Source organism: Semicossyphus pulcher, unplaced genomic scaffold (assembly GCF_022749685.1).
Source record: "Semicossyphus pulcher isolate SPU_LCO1_2020_fin unplaced genomic scaffold, fSemPul1.0.p SCAF_2, whole genome shotgun sequence".
Classification (NCBI taxonomy): Eukaryota; Metazoa; Chordata; class Actinopteri; order Labriformes; family Labridae; genus Semicossyphus; species Semicossyphus pulcher.
This window is the reverse complement of record NW_027211693.1, coordinates 31,255,524-31,266,428: the sequence shown is the minus strand read 5'-3', so window position 1 is coordinate 31,266,428 and position 10,905 is coordinate 31,255,524.

The following is a 10,905-nucleotide window of genomic DNA, read 5'->3' as shown; positions in this document are numbered from 1 at the left end:
TTGGAACTTGATTTTAAGTAGGTTATTGAACGTCCCAGTAGGATAATTAATACTACACAAGACTACAAAAGAGTTGAACATTATATCATTTGGACATCATAAAATGTGTTAACTAATCTTGAAAATGGAATAAAAGAAAAATAAATCAGCATCTTACTCATTAAAGTTTCCCATACATATTTACAAATGTTTGTGCCACCTGTTTTTAGGCAATAAATGTAAAAATACTGTTAAAAAATCATTTTAACTCTTTGAAAAGTGATTTTACATAAAAGACTTAAACACATTGTTTCAGACAGAAACACATGCATTACATCCATTTTAAATTCCTTTTGAAATTACATTTTTGGAAGCCTTATTTGTCATTGACCCATATAGCGCACTTAGTCACTATTTAATTACTGTCACAGTATATTTTTTAAATGTTTATTTGTATAGGGACACATAATATTTCCTTTGTAGATAACAACACAAAATCAACAATAGCCAATAATTCCACTGATAGCGAGCTAATTAATAAATATAACTAACTAACCAAATATTTACTTTTTAAAAATGTGGAAAAATATAATTGTTTTGGAATTATGAGAGTTAGAGTATCAGCATGTTCACTCTCAAGCTACGCTACAATGTTCAGGTAAACAACAACACTGATTTCATATTCAGTGTTTTTAAATTTAACAGCAAATTGACACCAACTATTGTCTTTGGTGTGCCGTGGACATCTTCTTTGGAGAGGAGCTTGATAAGACCGGCAACTTCCTTCTCAGAATCTTCTGGCAGGTATGGTTTTCTTCCTGATGCATTGCCAGAGCCAGCAACTTTAATGTGCCTTTGTAATGTGGTCATTGGAATATCCCAAGCCCTTGCTAAAAAGTTAACACTTAACACTTAAACAACACATCCTAGATCTCGATGAATGAAATATTCCAGTTTAAAATCTTCATTGATTACATAATGGAATGCGTTGAGAACAAAATAACATAAGAATGATCAATTGAAATCAAAATCATTAACCCATGGAGGTCTGGATTCAGAATTATACTCAAAATAAAAGTGGAAAAATCAGATCACAGGCTGATCCAACTTCTGTGGAAATTCCTCAAGACAATTCAAAATGAGGCTCAGTAGTGTGTGTGGCCTCCACGTGCCTGTATGCACTCCCTACAACATCTGAGCATGCTCCTGATGAGACGACGGATGTTCTCCTGAGGGATCTCCTCACAGACCTGGATCAGGGCATCAGTCATCTCCTGGACAGTCTGTGGTGCGACGTGGCGTCGGTGGATGGAATGAGACATGATGTCCCAGAGGTGCTCGACTGGATTCAGGTCTGGGGAACGGGCAGGCCAGTCCATAACATCAATGCCCTTATGCAGGAACTGCTGACACACTCCAGCCACATGAGGCCGAGCATTGTCATGCATCAGAAGGAACCCAGGGCCCACTGCACCAGCATATGGTCTGACAGTGGGTCTGAGGATCTCATCCCGGTACCTAATGGCAGTCAGGTTACCTCTGGCTAGCACATGGAGGTCTGTGCGGCCCTCCAAGGATATGCCTCCCCAGACCATCACTGACCCACCGCCAAACCGGTCATGCTGGAGGATGTTGCAGGCAGCATAATGTTTTCCACGGCATCTCCAGACTCTGACACGTCTGTCACATGTTCTCAGTGTGAACCTGCTCTCATCCGTGAAGAGCACAGGGTGCTAATGGCGAATCTGCCAATCCTGGTGTTCTCTGGCAAATGCCAATCGGGCTGCACGGTGTTGGGCTGTGAGCACAGGCCCCACTTGTGGACGTCGGGCCCTCATACCACCCTCATTGAGTCTGTTTCTGACAGTTTGAGCAGAAACATGCAAGCCAGTAGCCTGCTGGAGGTCATTTTGTAGGGCTCTGGCAACGCTCCTCCTGCTCCTCCTTGCACAAAGGAGCAGATAGCGGTCCTGCTGCTGGGTTGTTGTCCTCCTACGGCCCCCTCCACGTCTCCTGGGCTGCTTCCCAAGTCTCTTAAATTGCACCCATGCTTCCTTCACTTGCATCTTTCACTTGCGTCTTAGTCCCTCCCGCCAGAGATGCATGGAGAGACGCGAGGAAACCAAGAGAGGAGAGAGGAAACGAGGGAATGTTTTTTAAGGGACATGAGACGTCCTTTCTGATGAAGCGTCACGTGCTGCGATGTCCGTTTGTGATGATCGCGTCAGCTGATCACCGCTGGATCAGCTGTCAGTCTATTTTAACAGCTGTTTGTGTCTGCAGACATGTGCTCTGTATTCATTCTAATAAAACACACAGTAACAGTGTTTCCTCTCTGTAACCTGTTACCTGTGTAACAAACACCTGCACATGAAGAACAGGCTGCAGTCTGTGTTCCTGCTGCAGAGCCAGACGGACATTTCTTACAGCACTGTGTCTTTATATTATTTGTTCATTATTTACCTTTTTGATCACTGATCATCTGATCTGAATTAATTATTTAATAAGCCCAAATACTGTCTGTTCATGAACTATGAAAATGATTCATTAGGCTCAAAGTTTCAGGATAAATAGAAATCACGTCACGCTGATCAAACCCGACCTCACTGATGATCACGCTCACACGCAGTGTTACCTGCTGACAGAGAGACTCTCCTGCTCCCTCTCAATTCATTCATTCATCTGTAATAAAAGTTAGCAGGGAAATAACTGATCATGACAAGAGGTATTTCTTTAGATTAAATTTAATAGAAATGAATCTGTTTTTGCTACTTTTGATTTTAAGACAATTAACTTATTTTTACTCAGATGTTGACTCAGAAAACAAATCAAATCTGCAGTTATTCACTGCATTTTATATATTTTACGACAAGTTATGATCAATATTTCGTTCTAAACGGTCTCAGGTCGTCAAATACCAACTCATTATACCAACGTTGTTTATAGTCCGTTTCAAGGCGCCCTGTAAAGTCTGTTTTAAGGTCCGCTTCTTCCTCTCTGCGATATGAAACTCCGGTGATGTTGTGAAGTTTCACATAAGTCCGATCTGCTGCAGCGTCCAATCACTAACTGATATCTAATAAGGGGGCATGTCAGCCAGAAAAAGACTTCCGTGGAGGCTGCTCTCGTGTATCCTCGCTTATCGCTCCTCGGAACTCCCTCCTCTCTCCTCACTCCTCGCTCCTCCGAGCAGCGATAAGAACTTTGAGACGGTCCTCAATATGGCGGCTCCTGAACTACTTCCGGTTCGGGCGAGGAGCAAGGAGCGAGGAGCTATCAAATAAGAGACTTGGGAAGCAGCCCTGGTGTACTGGCCTGTCTCCTGGTATCTCCTTCATGCTCTTGACACTGTGCTGGGAGACACAGCAAACCTTCTTGCCACAGCGCGCGTTGATGTGCCATCCTGGATGAACTGCAATACCTGAGCAACTTCTGTGGGTTGCGGACACTGCCTCATGCTACCTCTAGTGGTGAGGGCACTGGAAAATGCAAAAGTGACCAAAAATCAGCCAGAAAGGATGAGGACAGGGAAATGGTCTGTGGCCACCACCTGCAGAACCATTCCTTTATAGGGGTTGTCTTGCTAATTGCCTCTCATTTCAACCTGTTGTATGTTCCATTTGCACAACAGCAGGTGAAATTGATTCACAATCAGTGTTGCTTCCTAACTGGACAGGTTGATATCCCAGAAGTGTGATTGACTTGGAGTTACATTGTAATGATTATGTGTTCCCTTTATTTTTTTGAGCAGTGTATTAGACTACATCTGCATTCTTTTCAGAGGCAATCATCAGTGATGTTGCATGAGTATTTGAACTGTTGTGTAGAAGGCCCTCTCTGAATCTCTGCAAAAAATAACTGTCACTTATTGATGCATCTGTAACAGTTATTTTCTCAAACAATTGTCCTTCAAATGTCACAGAAATTATAAAAAGTTCCCATCATATTTTCCCAAGACGAATGTGGAAGGTCACATCATTACACTAGAAAGCTGAAACTAGTAGCCTATTTTTGCCAATTTGGTTGAATAATGACTCCCAATTTATTGACAATTAAGGAACCGGTAGTTGTAGATTGATTTTCTGTGAATCACCTAATAAATGAATCGAACAATAGTTCAAATTTCAAGTGTCAGCTTTTGCTTGTTAAAAGGAAGTCAGATTCATCCCCAGTGAATTAGTTCAATATAAAAATCTTTCTGTCGTTAGACTGCTTCCTGTTAAAAAATAATATGAATTGATTATCTGTGAAAGTTCAATGATGTGATCATGATGTCGTCCACTGGGTGGCAGCAGTGAATGATTAGAGAAGCCTGAGTGTCCTCCCTCTCTTTATTATCATTGCATAAGAGAATAGAAAAAAAAACTTTGTTTGACAGAAATCTTGTACAGCAGCATTACAAAATATACATTTATGATAATATGTGTGTGTAAACATGAAGTGATGCTCAGGGAATAGTTAGCAGTTATTGCACGAATGACAAAACAGTTAGCAGCAGAAAAACCAGTATTGCACTTGTATACTTGCGTTGTTCGGGAGGGGGATTATGTATTCAACAGTTCTGCTCTGGGGAAGAGGCTGTTTGTCAGTCTGTTTGTGCAGCTGTGAATAGCTCTGAGCCTGCCTGAGGGAAGGGTGGCAAACATGGAGCGTCCAGGATGTGATGGGTCCCTCATGATGGTTGAGGCTAGTCTGTGAAGACGGCTCTGAGGGATGGGAGTGGGGAACCGAGCCATTTTGATGATCCGCTGATGGTCCTGTACCAGACTGTACAGCCGTACGTCAGGATGCTCTCTATCGTGCAGCAGTAAAAGTTCTTCAGCAGATCACACTGGAGTCGTTTGGGCTTCGGGGTCCTCAGGAAGAAGAGCGTTGCTGGGCTTTCTTGATAAGGTGTGATCAGGAATTTGAAGCTGGTGATGCACTCCACCTCCTCCTGGTTGTTGCTCAGTCTGATGTGGTGTGTTCTTTTGTTTTTCCAGAAGTCAGTGATTATTTCTTTGGTTTTCTTTGTGTTGAGATGCAGCTCTTTGTTTCTGCACCATGTTGAGAACCTCCTCCCTGTCCTCCTTTCAGCAGCCTCCTCATGAATTGAGAAATTGACCTAATTTGTCGTCTGTTTCTCCAGTTAAAATCGTAGAAATTCAAACTCACCTGTCTATCAATCAAACAATCAATTTTTATTTATATAGGGCCAGATCATAACAAAACTCTAGAAACACAACATGAATCCACCATGAGCAAGAAGGAAGATGCCTCAAGCAGAACCAGACTCATGTTGACTCACACACGTCGAAAGAGGCTGGATGGGAGACAGAGACTGAAGAGACAAACAAACAGAGCAACAGCAACAGATGAAACAGACTTATGGCTACAATGTCATTAATAATGGTATAAACATGTTTAATATTAGCACTAACAACTTAAATAATGATTATATAAGGACAACTGATATTAATAGTTGTAGCAGATGGAGTGTATCGCGATGAGGAAAAACAGAACTTGTCCTTGAAGGTGAATGTTATTAACATCCATCCATTATTTATACCACTAAGCCTGTTCAGGGTCGCGGGGGGCTGGAGCCTATCCCAGCTGTCATTGGGCAAGAGGCGGGTTACACCTGGACAGGTGTCAGTGATAGGGCTGACACACAGAGACAGACAACCTTTCACGCTCACACTCACATCTACGGGCGTGCTTTTGCTCTCCTCATGGACTGTTTTTCCTGCATACGCCGCAGCCTGCTGATACGTGATTGGTCAGTATTACTCAGACTACAAGCATATACCACAAACGGTAACCAGAACACTTGCAATCCATAAAATCCACGTCCCTGCCCAAATAGAGGTATGATAACTGTGATCTGGATGTAGTAAAAAAACAAAACAGGAAACAAGTAAGATGTATTAGCTGAGCCCTGATAGACAAAAAGTAAATTTTCAAATCCTGATTTAACTTTTAACATTTCGGCCCTGGAGTTTTAAAAAATACATGTCCCCTTTTTAAATGTTCTGTCTTGTTTTGTATGAAGTGAAAGAACATGATTTCACCAGCATTATTTTCCCACAATTAATCAATCTCCCCCTCAGTCTACTCTCTTTGACCCTAATTGATGAATGCCAGAATAATCTCTTCTTCTCACACCTTTTTATCGAGTTTACACATTTTCCTCTGTGTATAAATAACCACACAAGCGTCCATATCTTTCTGCTCCTTTTATTGACTATATGTGAAAGATGTTGTTCTGTAGGTGGCTCTTAACCCTCGGTGGCCTCGCTCTCCACAGGACACAGGTCTGCAGGAGAAAAACAAAAGGACAGAAGACATTTAATGAACATCAAACAGTCAGTATTCAGTTCATCTGTACGAGCAGTGAACAGACCTGTTTGTTTGTAGGTGAAAAATGGAGGCTGAGGGTAGCCCAGACACTTGGCCTGTTCTCCGGCTTTCTCCAGATCTGACGGCGGCATCACGGCTGCCTTGTCTAAGAAAATTAAACAGGAGAAAATAAAGAGTCATTATCTCTATGTGTATTTATTATTTCTATGAATGGTGAAATATAAATAGATAAATAGACATCTATTTATATTTCACATAGAAGAGAAGAGACTGACAGTTCAGAGACTGATTAAAGTGGCTTTGATGAGAATTTCACAGCAACTGCAGCTGACGTTTATGACAGCATTGCTATGGCAACAGCTCTGAAACTGCACCAACTCCTGTCGGCCACCACGCCCCGGTCAGTCCTGGTCCCTGCGAGACACCTGGAGCTAATGTCCTGGTTGATTTCCAATGCCCCAGCGATCTAAGGGAAAAACATTCAGGCTCCAAGCCACCAGTGCTTCCTGTTTCCCCCGACATGTCATTGGCAATTCTAATCTTGCCTTTTCTCATTTCTAAGCACCCGTGGCTCAAGTTTTCTAAATAATGGGATGCTGTGTTTTGTTTATGCTGCCGAACCCCCCGACCTTAAAGTTCAATCTGCATCTATGGAGCTGCAGGAAAAAGACAGCTTAAATTGGGGTGAACAGATTTGGCTGTTTGCATTCACACATGCAGCACAACAGGACAATATTGGGGGATTTTCAGGAGAGCAGTATCAAGTGATAATCTCGAAGATTTTCATTTAAATAAATGTCTGTTAAGTCACTATTTATCACCGAATGAGGTAACACAATGGTGAATGAGCCTATTGCCCACTGATGAAAGCCTGCTTTTCCGGTCTCTGCAAGTGTTGCGAGTATACAGTAATCTACTATGGCTGAACAAACAAAGAAAAGATGGATGACTACAGATACAACTTCAAAAATAAGTGAAAATCCAAAGAAAAAGAAACAAACTCGACGCTCAGATGAAGCAAACAGACTAAAAAGGAAAGCGACCGTCAGCCAGGAAAATCAAGAGTTACAACCAGAGCCAACCGTGGACGTCTGGTTAAACTGGGAAGTGCATAACCTTTATGTGAAAGTATTCTCTCTGACACACTTACATGCATGTGTGACAGCCAGTTGGATCTTATAGTGTCGGAGGCTTTGTAATTGTCTCTATTCTCAACTCTGCTGAGCAGCGTACATATCAGGTATGTTTATCTGCGTGGTTGTATTTATTTTGGTTGTATTTTATTTCTATTTATTTACATTTTAATAGATCTATTGAACTGTATTTTTGTGATATTTGTGTGTGTACATATATATGTGTATGTGAATACATATATAAGTATGTATGTGTTTACTGACTATACACATGTTTAATCTAATTTTATTATTTCTACTATTACTTTAACTTTTTTTCCTATATTGAGCCCTTGTGGGTGGGGGAGGGGTGGTTACTATGTTACTAATGTTCTTATGTTTTGTAAATTGAAAAATCTATAAATAAAGGGTTTTAAAAAATTGCTGCAAAAAGTTTTAAATCAAATCAAATTGAAAAAGTTGCCCATCCTCTTGGGGTTTAATAAAACGTATGTCTTTAAATAAAGACTGAAGTGGAAAATATCTGCTGTTAGGATATGACAATGGTAATCAAACTGTAACAGTACAAGTTACTAAATGTAACTCCAGTTCTGTGAGTAATGACAGCAAACAAATTACCAGTATCTGACTGAATCAAACTAAATAACATTTATCATTATTTAAACTTCATACATTTTAAATATGACATATGATAATGTTAAGGTTTTAACATTGAAGGGAGGCAGTTAGTCTTACGAAAGAGAAGTAGATAAGAATCCTTCTCCCCATTCATTTCAGTGCTGTAGCGCATCATCAGACAGTCATCACAGACCTTCAAGAAGTCAGCTTCAGATGTGAAGTAACCTGAGAGGAGAAACAAATAGAATAGACACCATGAGGGAAAGAAATTTGGACATAAACATACACTTCTTGGAGACGGTTGGAGAATCCAACGAGATTCAGTGTCTCCCTGAAGAAGGAGCTCATGCAGTCTGCAGAACCCAGTAGTGATGAGCTGCAGGAAGGAGTCCTAAAACCCACAAGTCTGAAATTCTGCTATTCCAGCAACTTTACATGCAGGCTCGTTGTCTTGCTCAAGGACACTCTGACATTTGTACAGGAGGGGGTGGGGTTCAGACTGCTGACCCTGTAATTGACCAGTAACCCCTACCAGCCACCACATGCAAGTGGGATTTGGGCCTTGAGATGGGCACAGCCTCAGAGTGGGCTTTTAAGTGTTTGGGTTTTTGGATAAACTTGGTATGGTATGGTATTGATGAGTTCCATATAGACTACAATCTTCTCTGTATGGAGAACCTATCCAAGCTAACCCATGTGGAAACTCCATGGACAATGAAGACAAAATAAGCTGGGCTTGTTTGTTTTCCCAGATGGCCTGACATATTAGGCCAGGTGCAACCCACTTGGCACTCTGCCCCCTGAGTTACAGCACAGACCAATGATTGTATATAAGGATGGACCACGCGTCTCCAGCTCCTCTCGTTGTACAAAAGTGAAGCCCCGCCCCAAAATACCCCCGCAGCGCACCCTGCCATCTTACACATTTGTATCCAGAGTCTGTGCTGTAGAGATCGACCAGTGGTGCCGCAGTATTGACGTCCCGCCCCTTCTACTAACCAAAACACACATTTAACTTGTGGACGAAACGGCAAAGATCCTTCAGCATATATTACAACAAAACAGCTTCTTGTGTTGGTCTGAAGCAGATATTCACACTTATGGACTCTCACTATTCCTCCTCTACTCTGCTACTCAGGAACAGAACGCTGCAGGAGCCCCATTTGTCAACAGAGCTGTCAATCATGAGGCCACACCCCCTTTTTATAGCATCAAATAACTAATTAAAAGTAAACACGTCACTTAAATGAACACTTAATAAATCAGCATGATAAGAACTAACTATAATGACACGATATTTCCAAACTATCTAAAGTGAGCGGAGGAACCGCTAAGGGTGAGGCAAGACCATGCTACATGTATATGCTGCATGCATCAAAGCTCGCTCTACATTATCAGAGGCGCCGGGAGTTGTAATCCTGAATGCACTGTGCGTACATTTTGTCATTATTTTCTATTTCCTGAAAATAAAACTGTGACCTTGTCTTTGCTTTCTTTTATCAAATAATGTTGTGGGCGCTGGTTGAGCTCAGTCGGTAGAGCAAGCGCCCCATGTACAGAGACAGAGTCCTCGACGCATAGGCCGCAGGCTCAACACAGACTTGCGGCACTTTGGTGCATGTCATTCCCCACGCTCTCTTCCCCATTTTTCCTGTCACTTTTCACTGTGCTATCATATAAAGGCAAATGCAAAAAAAATGACCTAAAAAGAATAATGTTCTTAAGTTGCATTCTTTGGCTGCGTCCACCCACAAATATAATAATGCTAATTCGTTTGTCGGCCAGTGATGGGTGAAACTGCCACTGGCTATAGGTCAGAGGTTATTACATGAAAAGATCTCTTCCTTGTGACAATGGCAATGCGGGATTTAGCTTGTGTGTTAGGAAGCTAAGAAGCAGAGAAATGAGCAAACAAGAGAGAACTGTCTTTAGCAGTGAAGCTTCCGCCGAGAGCAGCACGAACCCTGACATTAGTACTGTTGGCTTTAATGCTACAACTGAAGCCTGCTGCATGTCTCGTGCTGGTGTGCTTTGTAAAGGGAAGAGCTCAGAGAGGACTCTACCGTCATAGCTTCCTTAACATAAACACCATCATGAAGAGTCTCGAGGACTGTTTCCATCAGGTAAAGACGTATCTCAGGAATATGATGACTGACAAACGACTGCGTGCACCTACGAACAATCGTTATGACATGGGAATTGATGTGAAAGCTGTTCTGCAAGGGTTTGATACAACAGGTAACTCTGAATTACCTTTAAAAAGGGTGCATATTTATTGTGGCGGACATCTTTTGGCTTTCTGTTGCATATCGTTGTTACTGTCCTCACCTTTTTTTTCTGGCTGTTTTTATAATAAGGCTAAACTGACTTAAAGTGACGTTTTCTTCAGTATAGTTTAGAATAATATAGAATTTTGTTGCCCGTTATTTAGCTGGCTGTTGTTTTTCAGGCCTGTTGTCTGATCTTTGAAGTACATGTGGTAAATCAGAGTCTCTTGGTGGTGTTGTGCTGTAGCATTAGACCTTCACGTGGACGGATGTTTCTCTTGTGTACTGTCAGTTATAATCCTGCCAGCGCCTCTATACATTATCCCTGACTTAGTAGTAAGGCTAATAGTCTTAGTAAATGTTTGGAAGCAAAAAACTGCTATGACTGAGCTTCACTGATCGGCATGAAGTGTTTGTACTGTGTTTGGTTGTAGTAGTTATTTAGACTCACCTGCTGCAGGAGGAAAGCGCCTCTGTAGTTTTATTTTAAAAAGTCACTTTACAGCAAGTTTAAGCATCAAAACATCAGCCACTCCAGCTGGCCTGTTATGGATATAAAATATGAATAT